The following is a 20541-nucleotide window of genomic DNA, read 5'->3' on the forward strand; positions in this document are numbered from 1 at the left end:
TGTTAGTGAACAGATTTTGTCCTTATTCTAATTAAATTAATTCAAAGCTCTGTTACCCTCTTCGAAAGACAAAAGTTCAACTAAACAGTTGGGTAAGCATGGTATGCATCACTTCCATCTGAATTTTTGATAGGTACAACTCCCTCCATTAGTTATTCAGGGAATAATCTAACTAAATAATTTGGTATGCTTTTAACCTGAAAGCACGTAAGGCTACCTACTTCATTCTTAGATGAGAGGCTAACAGTTTACAAAAATTTTAGAAAAAAAACTATTCTTCAAAACACTTCACCATGCAAACCAGAGGTAATCGAAACAAAGTTCAAAAATACTGATTCAACACTTCATAGAAAATAAGCGAGAGAAATAAAGTCTCTTTTCAAACATATATCCTTTTACAACCACATAGAAAGGGGGCTTTAGATTAATGACAACATCTACCATCAGAAAGGTAACAATAGTCGTTTGATTTAGATTAATATCTGCAAAGAAATACTACTCCACATATTCAAAACTCAAAGATTTTCCTCCTCAAAACACATGTGATTTATATATATATATATATATATATTTCATGCAACAAAGACAACAATACATGTATAAGTTCTTTCTAACTTCAAATTGTGAAAAACTGATTACTTCCTTCAAAACCAAAAAAAAATTCTAACAATCTAAGTCTCTAATTCTAACCCCTTCTCTATCTATCTTAATCTAATTTATAGTCATCTTTAAAGAACATAGGAGGTCTCCCTGAAAACCTGACCTCCTGTGAAACAATTATAAAAACCAACAGAGTATTTGAGGAACAGATGTCTCGAAGTCATTGCCAGATTATGAAAAATATAACAAATAAAAACTATGCATTATCATCTCATTATGCCTCTTCTCCATCGTCATCTTCTCCTCCACTTTTTTGGGCATCGTGGGTAGTTGCAAGCTCCTAAATTATAGTCTGACTTAGGCTTTTCATGGCATTGATCTTTGCTTTTGCGGCTTCCTTGTCCCACTTGTGCTTCACCATTTTTTCGGCATGCTTCGGTAACTGATCATTACCGATAAATGTCATGGACTCAATTCGGGTGATTTGTGTTATATCCTCGGGAGTAAAGTTTCCTTTAGCCTCAACTTTCTCCATGTGCAGCCTAAATACCTTCACTGCGTCCTGTGTGTTCAGCCTGCAAAGTCCCAGTTGCCAATCATGGTCTGGATTAACCACTTTATTATCCTTGACTAAGCTACACTGAAGTTCTTGAAGCTCATAAATAGAGGCCCTGGCATCAAAAATCACAGATTTGAATGTGATTACCCGCCACATTATAGTCTTCTTCAATACGAAGAGTTGGCACTCATCAGTTACTGACTTAATTGAATTTTCTGCTAAAAACTTTGTGGCTCCATACTCTTCTATCTTCATGAGCATGGGTAAGACATTTTCCCATTTATGCTCTTCTTTTTCCCATGGCACAATCTAATTCTGAATCTCCATAGTGAGGTTTTGCATCTCGTCGCATAGCTTCCTGGAGCTTGTGATATATTTTTCACCATCTCTAATCACTCCTTCAATCCATTTCTCTACAGCCCTTGCAATGCTCTTGGCTCGCTGGACTTGATTCATTAGCTTTTTTTTCTCTGGTGAAGTAGGGTCAAAGCTTTCTGAAGCATGTCATATGGGAAGTGCCCCAAAATAGCCTATAATATCAATGAATTAAGCAAGAATTTTGATATGCCACTTCAGCTCTCTTTTCTCCTGCCCATCTTTTTCTAACCTGGTGAGCATCTTCTTAGCCGATACTTGGAAAAGGTGATTATCTGAATCCCTTCTCATGTTCCCAAGATCCACTTTGGTGACCTCAAAGTCCTCTACATTTACCTCCTTATTCTCATCTTTGGGCTTATAAGAGGCAATTTTAGCAACCCACTTCCCGGTCTTTTCATCAGCATCCAATCTGGCAGTTGTTTTGAACTTCTTTTGTTTGGGACCCTTCTCCGTGTATTTAACCACCATGTCCTGAATTGGGATGGACACTAGAATGAAACTCTGTTTCTTTCTTACTGAAGTGGTTAGCCATTTAGGAGTTGCACTTTAATCGACTGTTCCTCCGATCAGCTTAGGTGGCGGCATCATGACTACAGTGACCGCATGAGAATCCATGGTGTTGACAATGTCGTTGTCAAGGTCCCCGACTTTGAAAATATGAGTATCAAGGATCTTGTCTTTTGCCTCTGTGTCCTTGACTTGGTCCATTTTCTTTTGCGCAGCACTCCGTGTCCTTGTATATCGAGGAGCAAAAAAGTCAAGAGCTGGATTAGGCTTGTGCTTGGTGTGAGATGGCTTCTTATCTTTACCTGCATGAACATGCATAGAAGTGGGGTTAGAAAAACATTTTGGGGAACATAGAGAAACCTCACTATCTCTTACAGGATCAATCTTGATGCCCATTTTCATTGCTCTTCTCTTATTAACCCATTTTGCGATTATTTCCAAGACCTTCTTTGTTTTAAGTTGTATGTCATCCTCTTCTTCCACATCCCAATTAATGCACGACCTTTCGGGTTCATCTTGGTCTAGATATCCAGGTTCAAAGATCTCTAGATAATCCTCTTAGATTCCACTTATATCAAGTTTCACCTGTAGTGAAACTACCTGTTCCAGAACCATTCTCTCTTTTGTCCTTTTCAACACTTCAAGCTCATCATTGCAATCTTCCCAAAAGTCCTCTAGGTGTGGGATTGGAAGGTGCGGCATCAAACCAAGAATCCATGAGAAACCTTTATTGTCAAAGCCCTTTCTTTCATGATACAGTGGAAAATTGAAATTCTTCAAGTCAGCTCCTATGCTCAAAGCATCTGACATTGAACTGCAAGATAAGATACGCAATTGAATTGGAAAATGATCCTCCCATCTATCTCTGGGTTGAGACTTCTTAATTACGGTAGCCAATTGCCTACAAATCTCAACAAGAATAAAACAATCAGAACAAAAATGAGGAAGTGTGAAAGGCTCTTCCTCGAAACCGCGTACTCTTATGTAACAAAAATGAGGAAACCGCGTACGACCATATCTTTTCACTAATGCCTGGGCATCTTCAAACATCCTCTTGGTATTCATGTTCTTTAACTCATAACACAAATCTCTCAAGAAATCATTATGTACTCTCCTAAAATCTTGCAATGCATTATCTTTTTGTAACATGGGGTAAAAGTCATACACAGAAACCTCTCCCTCGGCAGGCTGCCTATGTATTCCCACTATTTCTTTAACACATACCAAGCAATATATCAGATAGGAGGACATAAAGAATTTTTGCTTGAACTTCTTTGGCATGCTCAACTATTCCCTCATGGAGTCGGCAATAAGCTCTGCCTAGTCAAGATACTGCTTTCCTTCCAACACCAGTTGTACATAACAATAAATCCAATTATCAAAGTTGTTGGCCTCAGCTGAACCTATAACTCTTTGTAATAGTAACATGAAATCATGGATGTGGGGAAGCATGTGATTCTTGTTGGGATACTTAGGTAATCTGGAGCCACCCCTTTGAGGAACCTTCAACCAATACTTTGCTATATTATTCCGGTGTCCAGTTTTATCTTCATTGAGCTTGGTGATTGATTGGGCAGGAGAAAAATTTGAGAGTTGATAATCAGGCAATTTGAAAATAGAGGAAATAACTTCCCTATTAATTGCTAGGAGGGTTTCACCATTATCTCTCTTGATAGTTTCGAAAATAGGATTATACCTCGCAATGCACTCCCTAACTAGTTTTGGACAAGGGATAGCAGGAGGAAAGGCTGCCGCTTCTAGGAGACCACTACTTAGAATTTCTAAACCAAATGAACCATCAATTCCTTTAAACACTCTCCTTCAAAACTTCCAAATTTTCCCCTTTCAGGTTTGTATCACTGATAATGGGTTCTATGCAAGCAAGACTGAAGACATTTCCAAAAAGGTGCAGAGTGGACTTCATAATTCATAAACAACAACCCTTACTTTCCCTAGCAAATTTTACTAGGAGAGAGAAACGCAGCTAAAAATCACTGGAGGAGATAGAAAACAAAACTCACCTTCACAGTTGAGACCAATCAGACGACTACCAACAAACAAACCTTCTATCAAACACTCTGCAACAATGAAGAACAAGTTTCAAAAATTAATCACTTCGTACCTTATAGCAAAAGAAGTGACACGAACTTATTTAATGCATTAATTCCACTTGTCAACTCAAATGTGCTGATCATTGGGATTTGACATCACACGCGTGCATTGAATGCATGGCGGCATTTTTGGAGTAACAACCAACTCCCAAAAATGATTACTTGCCTTGAAAAATCAGTCAGTTGACGTCACCCGAGATACGGTTCAATCCTCATCATACTTAGCAATAAATGCACCATCATGTCTTTTAGTCCATGGGACCCACCTGATTTGAACACGCATGAACAATTTGAACCGATTTCATGAGGGTTCAGGTAGTTCAAAGCGTATGCTGCACCAAGAAAATTCTCTTCAAAAAGATTAACTCTGTTAAGTGTTGCCGGTCTTTTGAACTTCATTGAACATGTTGAACACCACTAAACTGTTTGAACTAGGTTCAAAGGGTTCACAGCCTAGAGGAAAAGGATATAACATGTCATACGCGACCATGAAATAGAAACTGCTGCAAAAACACTTGAGTGAACATTAGCATAAAAACTTTTTAGACAACTTAGAACCTGCGGTACCTAGATGAACATTATAAACTCTTTTCAAAATGGTTCAAGGGGTTCATGAGGTTCAAACCGACCATTGAAACTTGACGCTACGAATTAAGAGACAATTTACAAATGGATTGAGGATTGAACCAAGGAATTTCTAGAAAGATAAGGACTTAAATAAATTTTTTTAGGGCGACTTACTCTTGTTATGAAGGATGAATGACGAGATAACAACATTATATCATTAATTATCCTATTTTTCATACTTGTCATACAATAATTTGCTATTTTATTAACAAATTAGAGGTTAGTGGTAGACTTGTTAGATGACTATGGTTACTACAAGAGTTTGATATCGCTATTGTTGGAAAGGCAAGAAAAACATAGGTGGTATCCAATTTTATATCCAAGTTGAATATTTAAATAGGGGATCTAGTTGTGGATTATTATTGAATCCTAATGAATATATATTTTCTCTAATAGTAAGTAAACCTTAGTATGCAAACATAGCTAACTATTTGGTTGTAGGAAAAAACATGACCACATTTATCACCAAGGGAGAGGCACCAATTAGTTAAACACAACTTTCCATCCTCTTAGATAGCTAGTTGTTTGTTTTATATCGGGCCTAACAATATTATGTGTAGGTGTATTAGAGAGGATGAAGTATTTGACATCGTCAAGGCTTGCCATGATGAGTCTTGTGGGGAACATTTTGCTGCCAAAATAGCAACACTCAAGTTCCTCAACAAAAGATATTATTGGCCCACAATATATTAGGATGCAACCTAGTACACGAAAAAATGTGATCACTTTCAAAGGACGAGGAGACCTACTAGAAGTGATGAAATACCCATGCAACCATAATTGGTTATTACACCATTTGACAAATGAGGCCTTGACTCCATTGGCCCAATGGAACCAACATCCAACACCAAGTCATATATAAAGGTATGTACAAATTACCTGACTAATTGGGTAGAAGTCAAAGGTTTTGAGATTACTACAGATACAAAGGTAGCCACATTCTTGTCTGAAGAGATCTTCACAAGATAAAATATACCTAGGGAGATCGTTAAAGACCAAGGACCCTAATTTACATCAAACCTATTTGCACAATTGGTTAATATGAGATTGGGCATGGAAATTTAGCACCTTACAATCCACAATACAATGCGTAGGTTGATGTGACAAACATAGACCTTGAAGAAATTCTTACAAAAATAGTTTAACTACATAGAAGAGATTGGGAAAACTAGTTACCAAAAGTAATTTTAGCATATAGGACAACATGGAAGACAACCATAGGTTTTACACCCTATGGGTTATTTTATGGGAAAAAGGATGTCCTACCAATTGATTTTGAATACAAAACATTAAGGGAAATAATACAATAAGGAATGAATCTCAATGAAGTTCAACAAGATAGACTACACCAACTCAATGCCTTAGATGAGATGAGGTTAGATGCAGTCCACTATACATATATCATACATAAATAGAGGAGTAAGTGGCATGATTAGTTCATAAAAATAAAGGAATTATTTGAAGGTGATTAGGCATTGGTATATCACTCCACGTATAAGGACCATAATGGTAAAATTTAGACAAGATAGATAGGTCCTTACAAAATCAAACAAGTTTTTCCAAATGGAGTTGTCCAACTTACAACCATTGATACACTCTACTTTTCATTAATGGCCAATGGAAACCACTTTGAGATGTATAAGAAGCCACAAAATATAGAAGAATTCTTGCATTACCTACAAAAACAATTCCTTTCACCACTTTAATCACCTACATTACCAGCCATATTTGAATAAATCACTCAGTCATCCTCAACATATACCTCACCCTATAGAGATGAACCTATTGTCTCCTCTACAACTATTTCAAAAATATAATTATTTAGATACAATACATGTGCACACACTACACTTTCATTGTCATCATTTATTTGCGAGCCTCTACTAAAGGTACTTGCAATACTACCATCGAAAGGGACCTATAGCAATAGCCAAATGTTGTTTTCAATAGGGACCTAACAAGTCCAAGCATGTAGAAATTACTTAGTGTCATTTTTGTCACTCACATGTAACAACCATTTCTAAGTCGCGACATGCAACCATCACTTTCATGCATGAAGCTATTTTTTTGTCATAGCTAGTACTTTTGGAATGGATATCATCATTTAATCACTTTGTTTGTTTGAGGAATTCACTGCCACATCCATTACTAATTATTCTAGTATACTTTAAAATTCATCACTCTCCATTCAATTTGTGTACATGCCACCTTTCATGTTCAGATCCTTATTCTTTTTCATCATTCCACTAAAGGTATTTTTCCATTGCTTTTATATATTACCATATAATCTCCTTATCTTCCTTATATTTTAGACATGCACTACATTTATTTTCTCTTTATATATCATGCAAATTATTTCCAATTACACTTCTTTGTACCTCCTACCTCATTTTTTCTATTTGCAGACAAATGACACCCTTTGTCAAGGGGGGATAGATTCCACATTGATTGTGAATGTCTTACGAGAACTCATTTGACATCTCATTTGAAAAAAATATTTGGTAAATCTGAAATATAACCTACACACAATATCGATAATTATTTTGCATCATTCCACATACACTCCTATTTAGTAGCCACTATTAGTTATAAGCATCGTGAATCAATTGTGACTAGTTTGAAGGTAAGCGAAGAGTAGAGAGTAATTGCAACATTTCACCAAAAAAATGAAAAGATTAAGAAAAGAGTGCAAGAAAGAAATCTCTTGAAAAACAAAAAGGGTGGAGATATCATTCAAAGGGAGCTGTCAAATCATACATAATTATTATTAACAAATCATCATTGTCTACCCTTTTATGAAAGAGCATATTGCGTACATTATTTCCTAAGGTTGATAGAATATAATGAAGCAATGATGCAACAATTTGTGAGAGTATTACAAAAAAACAAAGCTATAGTTAAAGGACAGAGAGTTGGTGCTTCAAAAGTTGTGATTGTTGAGGTTTTAGGGTTGCCCATGACATGAGAATAATTTGGGGTTGTAGAAGATGTGGTGGTAGACTAAGTTGAGATTGAAAGACCAAGAAAAAGGTTTGACTCATCATCAAAAGAAACTAAATGATTGTCTCTGCCCTAGTTACGGGTGACCGTCACTATGCACATCATTAGGTATTTAATATGTGATGGTAAACAATCCTTTTCTCTATACAATATATTTCAAACCATTGAATTATTTGTGTCATATTAGACTAATTAATGTTCCCAACTGTTTGTATATAATATGCTTAAAAGAATGCCTATTCAGTATAGGAGAAAAGGGACTCAATCATCCTTATCTCATTACTATTTACTAGTTTTTCTGATAAAGAGTAGTCTTACTATTTACTATTTATGTGCATGTAACATTATTAACAAGACACCTTTAAGGCTTCCTTTGAATGAAGAATCTAGGGTAGTGGAAGATATTAACCCACCAAGGGGTGATGAGCCACCTAAGGAGAATGTACCACCAGAGGAAGAAATAGAGGAAAATGCACCTTCTCCTACACCAATTACACCACTAACCTAGATCCCTTGTGAGCATATAGACATAGAATACAAGAGGATCAACTTTCAATGTCTGAAAACCAATTTGTAGCATTAGAGATAGAAAGCCTTGTTTCTCAATAAAAACGTGAGCCACACAACATAAATCATCCCCCTTCTTCCTCCTCAACCAAGAAGAAAACTTAGCAAGCAGAAATAGCCGAGGTGATATTCATATCACCTCAAGGAAAAGGAAACTATGAGAGGACAAATGCCTCTTGAGTAGAAAGATGTTTTTACTATTGAAATAGATTTCAAAGAGGGAAAGCCTATTTAGAGATAGAGAGCATGAAGTAATGAAATAGAGAAAACAACAAGTGTACATAGAATCTAGTCCAGAGCCAAAATCCAATGAAGCCTTGTTCACAACCAAGAAAAGGGCTAAACCTCCCCATGGTCTAGGATAGTAGAAAGAATTATCTTCCGCTATTGAATTTGAGGAAGGTATAAGGATGGAGGTGAAAAGGAATATGTTTTAGTGAAAGGAAAACAACAAGATAAAAGAAACACTCAAAATAATAAAGGAATTAGAGGATCAATTGAGGGAATACCAACAAAAAGAACTAAGACTAGAGGGTACGGTCAAAATTTTGGAAAATTAATTGCATGTCTATCAACAACAGGGGATAGGACTGGATAGGTTGACGCAACTAGTCCTTGTTCATAAGACCAACCCTAATTTCGATCCCCCAACTATAATAATATTGACTCTTGGTTTAGCATTGAGCAATAAAATGGAGGAAATTGTTCCAATGAATCACGAATGGGATAAAGAAAGAAAGGACACATGGTAAAAATATGAAAATAAAATGGAAGAAAAGAACTCAAAGATTATAAATTAGTGGCTAGAATTGAGCAACTAGTTGATATGAAAACCCAAAGTTTATATTACTCTATACCTACAACAACAATTCTAAAGTTTCCAATTTCATCAATTGATCAATGATCTCTCTTTTTATGTGATAACACCAAGGTCATTTGTGTCTACCTACATTAGGGCTACCCCAAATATATAAGACCAACTCCATGAATTTTACTTACATAATTTAGCTATTTCCTATAATGTTGTATGAAATCCTTTAATGTTTGTAAGAGATATTTAGCTTAAATTAAGAATTTTCATCATACATGAAGAATGAACATTATCGAGTTATACTACTATAAAAATATCATAATAAGGAGAAGTCAATTCCCCTAAAAATAAAAGTAGAGGCCACAAATCTAGATAGTGTGGTAGAAGAATGAATGGGACTAATCAATAACCCAAAGATAACAAGAAAAATCCTAGATTGTAAAAAGGAAAACTACAAAAGATTCAGAAATTTGGTTAAATGACTAGGCAAGGGAGCATTGGGATTTTGTCAAGGTAGGTGGAATGAGCTTACCCAAGAGTTGAAGAAGAAAGAGCCTCACCCCATTTATAACTATATATCATGAACCTCCAAAGTAGATAGATAGATATATCAGGACATCCATGGACAATTAGATTACATGGCTTCCCCTCACATTCCTCCCACCTCTTCTCCATTATCCAATTCTGCATTGGTTAGGTAGAAAGATTGTGGAAGAAGTAGTAGAAAACAATAGGTGGGAGAAGATATTATATCTTAAGCAAGGTGAGAGTGTGACTAGACAAATAAACTATAGGTTTACAACATTGCAATGCAACTTAAGGTCCTAACTTGCTTGAGAAAAAGCAATATGTTAGTTAAGGGGAGTGATGAACCATATAATTGACCTTATTTATCATTTTTTCCTTATTTTATCTCATACATTCCATGGAACTCCACATGCTCTTAAGATAATACCTAAACCATTAAATTAGCTATGTAAGTTTAATGGCTGATATATATGTCATAATGATAAATGAATGTCTTTGTAGATATTTATGGAATGACATAATTTTTTTATTTTAGTTTGATAGTATTGTGACAAAAGTTTGCACCCTTGTTGAATGCCAACACTCAACAACCTTGTGAAACATGGAAATGACCTCCAAGTGTGGGACCTTGTGCATGTGAGGTTGAGTCTTCAAAGAAGGCCAACTTCCTTTCCAATCAGAGTGAAGTATTGGACTAACCCAACACTTGTAAATTCTATTCTATGATTGTAGGGGGGAAAGGGGGAGAAGGAATGCTGAAAGGGAAATGAGAGGTGATGCACCTAGATTGAAATTTGATCATCCCTGCCCATAACTACACAAGACATCAATAGAATGTATCCAAAGATATGCACAATTTCCTATTTTAATTAGCTCCCTAAGAATATGCAAAGGTTAGAATTATGTAAGATGAAGAGAGGAATGAAGGCAATTCACAGACAACATCTACAGGGGTGTTAACACAATGTCATAATTTTATAACATAAAAGAATGTATTCAGATAAAGAGGTAAGATACCTCACAAAAAATATTTGAACTGGAAAAAGGCAAGACAGACAATTTTATTGATGTAAAGGCAAAGCAAAGCTTATAGTTATAGAAAATAAGAATTCCTATAAGAGAAACAAGGAGAGGACCCTTAGAAAGAGTTATAAAATTTCCTTTATAGATCAGGCATAACTTATATGATACATTGGGTTCATAAACTCTAACCAACTAGGGTTAGATTACAAAAGGAAGATAAGATCTGAACAGATTGATTTGATGGTTGTGTGCCTTGCAGATCTTCATTGAACCGAGAAGGAGAAACAATCTTTGAAATTAAGGGAACTCTTGCATTGGGATGACATCTGAACATCCTCTGTTAGACCCATAAGTCTTTAATATGTAATAAATGAGTGTGGGCAACCAAGGGAAATGTTTGCAAGAGCATGACAGAGTAATGACTATGTTCCTCGGCCTTTCTGAAAGTGGTTAGAGTAGATCACATTTGATTTGGTTCACCGATGGGGTCAAAAACTAATTTTCAACCCATTAAGTGGACAACCACCACTGGGCATATGCTTAAATTTCAACGATCACCTCTAGTTTAAATTTTGGCCATTGGATCTCTCTCTATCACGCATAGATGGATGGCTGAGATTGCGCCATGAAAGGTGGGACCATCAACTTAAACAATCTCATTGCGGTATCACAACCAAGGATATAACTTATTCTTTGACCGCTATGATATCATGGTAACAAATACTCTTGATCATTAAAGTTACTGCCACCCCACAGGGAGAAGACAATGCCATCCCTAAACTACCACAGTGGAGTGTTAATAAAACATTCACACTGCTGGCGGACTATTGCTGTATCGTAGGGGTCAAGTGGTGGTTAGGGATAACCATTGTGACCCCATGATATCATTATTTGTTGCATCCTTGGTCGGTCATAGTAATATCGCGAGGGCAAGGAATCATTGGGACCTAACTGCAGTGATAGAGCGGTAAGTATTTGGCTCCACCATCGTCATCGTCATACTACCGGGGGCACTTAACTTCAAACTGTCGTGATAATGTCATTGAGCTAAGCGGTCATCAAAATATCGCCAAGGGGAACCCACCATGAGCTCCAATCATTGTGATAAAGCGATAAATAAAACAGTCACCGCAGTATCACGGGGGGACCCAAAGGTAAGTTTGAACCACCACGATACTGTGATAAGACATATGATCCTCTTGATTGCCGATTGCGGGTAAACAGGACTGGTTCCAAGATGAAAAAAGAGACCCTCCATCTAGTGAGTTTAAGTGAAGTGACCGCCTCAATCGGTCAATGCAGAAAAAGAACAAGGCCAAAGAAAGGATAAGGCATAAAGCCATAGGGGTTTAGAGTTTAAGCCTTGTAGAAATAATAGGGTTTTAGCCAGTAGCATATCTCAAACCATTTATTTGCTTGGCTAAGGTTGACACAAAAATGGTTAGCAGATAGTTAATGTGATAAAATTCTCTTGAAGAGCTAACCTACAACAACAAAACTTGACTACTAACCTACAACCGAAGGGTGATTACCCACAACATGCCTATCCCCTACAACCATAGAGGCAATAGTCATGATTTAGTATTCGAAGAATGTGGAATGGTCCTTGTTTCTTTTCTTAAATGTTTATTATGAAGAATAAATGTAGTTATAGAACAAAGAGAAATTGATGGAACAATGAAGAACACAAGTCATAATGATGCTACCATGTTATTCTACACTTTCTATTTTAATTGTTCTTTGATTTTTTATGAGTTCGAAGAGGACTACTATATCTTCAACTCCATTTAAGTATGTATTTATTTTTTGTTATAAAAGAAAATTTTGTCTCCTCATAATCATGGGAGAATTGACAACTATTAGAATAGTTGTTTAGAGTTCAAAAACAATCCAACTCTCAGGCCTCATGTATAAATATTGGATCCTATTATAGTTGGAGGTTACCAAGAATGTATCAAACAATTTTTTGATCTTGTCATTAGTATTTTGTCAATCAAGAAAAGGATTGTTTATTTTATGTATTTATTTTGAATCTAAAATAAGTGATGAAACATATGAAGTTTTGAGTTAAAAGATCAAGTACTGATAGCTAAGGTTGCAACACTCAAGCAAGGGCCACTTGAGGTATTGTATCTCTCTTCGTACTATAGATTATTGTTGTTAATGATAGTTACATTGACATTTAATTGGTATACTAATTGTCAAGTTAATTTCCTTGATTTAGATTGATATGACTAACTATTAATAATTGTTAAGATAAGTTGAATGCAATAGTTTGTAGCAAGTTAACATCCAATAGGAACAATTTGTTAATCTTAGAGGATCCGGTTAATACTGAGAGGGGGGGTGAATCAGTATTAACAACAAATTCAAATTTGAAACTCAACCTTATAAAAATTTCACCAAATCAAACAATATCCAACAACAAAACCATTTACCAGTATCGGTATCTGCTAATCTGATTTATCAAGTCTGCACATTAAGTGTTCATTAACCATGCATTAACTGAAAATAAAACATAACAACACATAAAAACATTCACCATATGAACACCATGTTTTTCACGTGGAAACCCAAATAGGGAAAAACCATGGTGGGAATTGGTATCCACAAAAATTGTGCACTCTTTCGGAATGCACCCTGTTAGGAGCCTAGCCCGGTTAGGAGCTTACAAAGATGCCCTATTAGGAGAAGACCCTATTAGGGGTTACCCGGTTAAGGGATTAAGATGATGAGCCCTGTTAGGAGCTTTGACCTGTTAGGATCAACCTTGCAAGAGGATTTAACACTCAGATGTTGAGCTACCCAGTTAAGGTATTTATAATGTAAGTGATGTAGAGGCCTTCTTACACCTAAGGACAAGTCCAAAAGGTTAGGGTTTGACCCTTAAAATTAAAAAAATGACCCTATAAGGAAGGACTCCACATCTTAAGGTTTTAACTACTCTCCACTACTCAAGCCTAACACCTACTCAAGATGAGTAAACGGCTTCAACTTCTCTAACATGCCTCACCGGTGACTCCTTCTCTTAGGGGCTTCAGAATTGGTCCATTCATGACTATTAAGGACTCTTCCAAGCATTGGTTAAGGGTTTTGTCTTCTAATCCTTATACCTCATTTGGAAACCTACCCCCTAGGCTAGTAGCCCTATTTAGCGAGAGAATTGATCTAAAATCCAAAATATTCCACACACTCTGAAAAAATACTCAATATTCCAGATACCCTTTTGGGAGTTACACTCATCCCCAAAATGGATTGGCAAGATCTGCAACCTAAGGGTCTGAACCCCTTAGAAGCCTAGAGACCTAATTAGGGCGATTAGGCCTAATTTACAAAGAAACCCCATTACCGGTATACCAACTATAAAAAAAAGGTATGTGTATGTGGGGAATGGTGAATAACCTCTAATTATAGGGTTGCATGCCTAGAATCCACCGCTATCAGATTTTATGATGACTATCCTAAATTTGCTTAAGGTAGTCACAAAGAGATGCGTACCTAGTTTTGCTTCTTTCTCTTCACAACCAAGTCTTCCCTGCAACAATCCATGGAAATATTAAATTAAACTGGCCAATATTTCATTCCACCAAAGGAAATAACTTCTAGAGGAAGGAGATGCAAGATATGGCCATTATTTGGCGAAGCCCTAGCCAAACCCTGGTTTTTCGGGTTACAATTAGAAAAATGGAGGGTTCTCACTACAAACACACAATCAAAGTCTCAAAAACACCACCAAATAAAATATAATTCATTTCTCCATCTAATCCATTAATGATGTGACTCAATACAATCCGTACCAGTACGTACAATCACTGCAAACTCAAAATTTCTGGGAAAACTCAGTTTTGTATTTGTCTTATTGTTTCAAACTTCCATTTACACCATCAACAACCTTGGGAATCATGTCCACAAGGTTTATACAACTCTCCAATGGTTTCCAAATGAATTTGGAGGAGGTTGGAGCCGTTGAAAGGCTTCCACCAACCGCATTTTGAAAAGTTGCACTTTTGTACTCAAAAGTTGCAATTTTGCACAAAATGTTGTCAAACTTTCTAAGGTGGGGATCCACACACTTGTATCAACAAAACACCACTAAAACATGCCAAAAACCTATCAAACAAAAAACAAAACCTTCTACTACCCCTATTGACCACATTGTCCCAATTGGCTTATCAAATTGCCTAATTAGTGACACGGGTTTACATGGTGGGGTCTTTATTGAATACATGAAACTTGCATAAACACAAGACACTAAGACAAACACTATGATCCTAGTCTTCATCCTCAAAGCCATGATTTCTTGTTGAAGAGGTGCCCCTGCACCATAGTCCCCGGGAGAAGAGATCTCAAGCCCACTTGAGATCAAAGTTTGGAGGTCTGCACCATGGTTGGAAATTTGTTTATCTGTTATCCAAACTGCTTCAGAGTCTGGTTTGCCCTGCCAAGCCACTAAATACTCAATATAATCCTTGTTCCTTGTCCTCTTTGCGACTCTGGTGTCTATATTCTTGCTCAAATTTGGTGAATCATGCTTTGGAATATCATCATCTACTGCAACCGGTATTGGTTCTTCTTCTTCATTACCATTACCTTTGAAAAGTGTAAGATCACACACATTAAAAATGGGCGACAATCCAAGATCAGGAGGAAGTTGGATTTCATAAGCATTCGATCCATATTTCTTCAAAATATGGCATGGTCCAATCTTCCTCTGCATGAGCTTGGTGTGCTTACCTTTTGGGAGTCTCTCCTTCTTCAAATGTACCCATACCAAGTCCCCAATACTAAACTGCACATCCCTCTTTTTCTTATCAACATAAGCCTTGTACTTCACTGCAGATTGTTGGAGACGAGACTTCACTTCGTCATGTACCTCCTTAATGGCTGATGCAAAAGCTTCACCATCTACACTAATGGACTCTTCCTTGGGAAAATCCCTCAACTCTAATACACCCCTTGGGTGGATGCCATACACAATTTGCAAAGGAGACTTCCCAATGCTTCTATTTATGGTGTCATTGTATGAGAACTCTGCCTGTGATAGTATGTTGTCCCATTTCTCTCCATGTTGTCTAGTCAAACATCTTAATAGGTTTCCCAATGACATATTGACAACTTTAGTTTGCCCATCCGTTTGGGGATGGTAGGCTGATGAGAAAGCTAGGTTAGTTCCCAACATCTTCCAAAGGGACCTCCAAAATTGACCTATGAAGTTCACATCCCTGTCTGAAACTATGTTTAATGGCAACCCATGTATTTGGACTATTTATTTGAAAAACAAGCCTGCAACATATGAGGCATCACAAGAGGTTTTACATGGCAAGAAATGAGCCTTTTTGCTAAATCTGTCCACCACTACAAAAACACTGTCAAATCCTCTCCTTTTAGTAGGCAGACCCAACACAAAATCCATGCTTATGCTCTCCCATGGCCTAGAAGGAATGGGTAAGGGTCAGTACAAGCCTGCATTGGTGGATTTCCCCTTGGCTTTTTGACAAATTACACATGTCTCCACAAACTTCCTTACACCTGCCTACAACTTAGGACAGTAGTAATGTATTTTCACAAGGTCAAGGGTCTTGTTAAGACCAAAATGATCTGCCATTGCTCCACAATGCTTCTGCCTGGTGATATTCAGTCTCATTAAACACTTAGGAATACATAACTATCCACCTTTAAATATCAATCCATCTTGTATCAAAAATTCAAAAAATTTAACATGATACCGGTCACCAAAAGACTCACATACCTTGTAGATCTCTCCAAAGTCTTCATTTGCATCATACATGTTCTTCAAGGAGTCAATGCCAACACTTTCCATCTTGATTTGATTGATGGTTATGTTGGCATTTTTGATGTTTATGTTGTGATTGTCATTGGTGGACACACACTTGTATTGAGATCCCCTTTATATGTATGAGCTCATGCTCAACCGGTATTTGTTGCAACCGGTATATTGCATACTAGTCTCTAGACTAGTGATTTTGCAGAATGTGTTTCCCAGTTTGAAGTGGCATGTCGACCCCAAGCGGTTCGCAGATCATAAGCGGTACGAGGGAGCAAAGCGACACAACACATTCTTACCAGTCTTCATTTGTGACAAACCGGCAACCAGTATTTTGTATGAACTGGTAATACTCTGTGATGAGTTACCAACCGGCATTTTGTGATGAGTTACCAATCCACCAATTGTTTGACGGTGCTGATACATTGACGGTGATTCTTGTGTCATGTTACTGAGTATGTCTAGATTCATTGAACCTAGGAAATTGTAATGTAATCCTATTAGACTGACATGAAATCAGATTCCTTTAAAAGGACATCATGTCTAGGGTTTTTAGGTTGTTGCTGAAAAGGGTTAATGTAGAGCTAGGGTTTGAGGTGGAAGTTAAGAACGATCTTATCGGAGAAGATCAAGTTGTAACTATGAGAGAAAGAGAGAAGACTGAAGTAATGCTAGAATGCATTAGTTGTGAGCAATACTGGATCTAACCAAGCAGTTTGTGCTATTAGATAGATCAAACACTTGTTGATTACTCACATCTTTGACAAGTTTGTAGCCCTTAACCGGGTAGGCCTCAAAGTCTTTGTAAAATCCTCTAACAAGGTGGTTCACACATGTGAATCTAAAATCCTCTAACAAGGTAGTCTTTAATCGGACTTATCTCCTAACAAAGATTAAGATTCCTAACAGGATTTGTTCTAGTGAAGAACATTGTAAGACCTTAACTAGTCTGACCTTAACCGATCTGGTTTCTATTTTGCAGATAGTGACTTGTGAGTTCCATCTCACCATGGTTTTTCCCAGTTGGGTTTCCATGTCAAATATCCTATGTTATGGTTGTATTACTTTTGTGGGTGAATGTTTTATTTGCATTTTGGTTTGCATGTGTGGTAACCGGTTTGACTGTCAGACTGCTTTACTGGTTTATCTTTAGACTATGTAAGTGTTTTAGTGTAGTAGTTTTTGGCATACTAATTCACCCCTCCCTCTTAGTATTCATCAATTGGTATCAGAGCCTACCTTTCTATAAGTTTAACCACTTGGAAAGAGATATGGGGGAATACACCTTGAGGGAACTTACTCAACGGCTCACTAAGTCTAAGAAAGCCTATGATGATCTTATGGTCAAATACAAGGCATCTCAAGCAAAAAGAAGAGAACATGCAGAGAGGCTGATGGAACTATCTGAAAGTAGTTCTGAAGATGAAGCTAACATGGAAGCCATGATTGCTGAAGTGAATAAGCTGAATGATTCAAACTCCAATCTGAGAAAGGAGTTGGAAGGACTGACTATTTGGTTTAGTCAAGAGCTTGAGAACCAGAGAAAAGTGGAAGATCTGGTAAAGGACAGAGATCATGAGATCTCCAAGTTGAAACATGAGATTAGTGCACTAACTGCTCACCTTCATGAGAGCAGAATGGAAAAAGAAGACATGCAAGGAGAACTGAACATTGCCATCTCTGAAAATGCAAGTCTTATGGAGACAAACACTGCTATTTCCAAAGAACTCTTTGAGTCAAAGGAAATACTTGCTAAGTTTGGCAAAAGTACAGTCAAGCTAGAGCAAAAGCTTGAGTCATCTAGACTGGCAAAGAATACCAATGGTCTTGGTTTTTCTGGACATGAGGAAGGAGAATCCTCAGGAAAAAATGTTGAAGCATCAAAGAAGCAACCGACACTCAAAGGAAAAGGTACGCAAAAATTCAAACCTATTTGCTTTAACTGTCTTAAAGAAGGACACACTGCCAATGTATGTAGGAGAAAAGCCTACAATAATTTTCTTTATTTTATCAACAATGTACCTAGATCCAATAAGTTCAATGGTCATTGTTATGCATGCAACAAGTTTGGGCATAGAGCATTTGAATGTAGGTCTATAATGGATAACACTAGAAGATATCCTCAGAGGACCCAAGGAACTAGTCCTGAACCTTTTATGAACCGAAACCACAACTGGTTTAATGTCTTCAATCATCAGTCAGGAAGCGGTGGTCATCAAGCAACAACCAGATGGAGAGAAAGTTGTATGATCTGTCATGGTCATGGTCACACTGCTGCAACATGCAGAAGGAAGAATGGAAACATGTACAATGGACCTTGGAGAGCACCTGGACTTGTTTTCTATCACTGCAACAAACCAGGTCACATTGCAAGATTCTACAGAAGCAAAAAAAGTATATCTGATGATATACCGGTCACTCAGGAAGGAGTAATAGATGTTGAAAAAGTTCAAGGAGACATGAAGAAAACATGGAAGAAGAAACCAATATTGTCGGAAGAGGAACTAGTTTCTTCACCTAGTGTGGAAATATCGGAACTGACAAACTAAGCCTCAAAGGCTTAGGGGGAGCAAACGGCGAAATGATTTCGAACCCCCGATTGACACTGGTAAAAGACCTTAATCAGTATGTTATACCTGTCGCTTGGCAAAAGACCGGAAATGGTAAAAAGACAAATTAGGGTTTACGCCCTAATAGAGGAGCATTAATGACGGTAGGTGAGAGACATGTATAAATGCATTTTTCAAATCATTTCTCACTATCGATTTTCGAGTGAAGAAAAGTTTTCAAGTGCAGAGCGAAGAAAAGGCAATTTGAGCTTAAGATTTCAAGAAATCAGATAATCTTGAAAGAGATTCAAATCTAGTTTGCAAGTGGTAGTGGAGAACACAAAGCGGTGATTTGGCATCCGATAGAGAGTGAAGTGAAGCAGAATCAGGAAGCCCTAAATTCACGTTTGAAATGTATTTTTTGTGTTCTTGAAATACTCTTCAATGGCTTCCGCATCTCATACCAGTTCAAGTACATCCATTGAGTCAGAAAGTTTCATTCAGAGGAAGTCCAAGTATAATGCTTTGTCACAAGTTCTAGCTGGAGTCATAGTCGAAGAAGGAATTTCTGATTATATTGATTGCAAAATAGAAGACCTAGGGTCTTTAGCCATTCATACTCAGTTAGGTCTATTTTGCGGAAAGGACAAAAGGATCAAACTGGAATTTAGTGTCATAGAGAAGAAGAAATTCCACAATGCAGTATATTTCCTGGAAGACTTCAAAGAGGATCACATCAGGATCATCTTGAGCAGAGTCCATGGTGACAATATGTACCTAGAGAGGACGCATGATATCACGCCTCAGGCAATTCATGCAGTCACCGGTTTCTACAACACAGGGGAAGTGCCAACCCTGAGAAAAGTGAGCAAAATGGAAATGACCAAGCTCACCAGTTCAACAAGTGATTCATGGGGCATGACAGTCAATCCTATCAAGGATGATCTGGTGAAATACACATGCATGGTGATTGGATACAGAACATTCTCAGCCAACAGGATTAATTCTGTATCTGCTACAGTGGTAAATGTCGCTTACCGAATGATAAAAGAGGATGCATCTTTTGATTTATGCATCGGCATGCAGAGGCAACTCCTACTAAATATTAAGGCAATCAAGCAGGACAACTCACTAAGGTTTAAGTTTGGACAACTAGTAGTAGGGTTGTTCTTTTATTTCCAAGGCTACTTTCTGGGTATAGGAGATGTCCAGTGGTCACCTGACCAACCGGTAACCAAGCAGATAAAGGAAAGCGTGCAAGCCATTGGAACCGGCTACCCTGAGGTACTAAATAAATACTTTGATGATTTCAGAAGAAAGATGAGTCAGAGGGTAAGAATCTCAAGTGACATAGTGAAGAAATATGAAGATGACATCTGTTTCACTATTCAGGTGGACAAATGTCTAATAGAGGTTGTTGAGCCTAGAATGGAGGAAGTGGAGCCTATGGGCTATGAGGTCATGTTTGACATGCTGGAAGGGTATGCTTCAACCCT

The sequence above is a fragment of the Cryptomeria japonica genome, chromosome 1 (genome assembly GCF_030272615.1).
Source record: "Cryptomeria japonica chromosome 1, Sugi_1.0, whole genome shotgun sequence".
Lineage (NCBI taxonomy): Eukaryota > Viridiplantae > Streptophyta > Pinopsida > Cupressales > Cupressaceae > Cryptomeria > Cryptomeria japonica.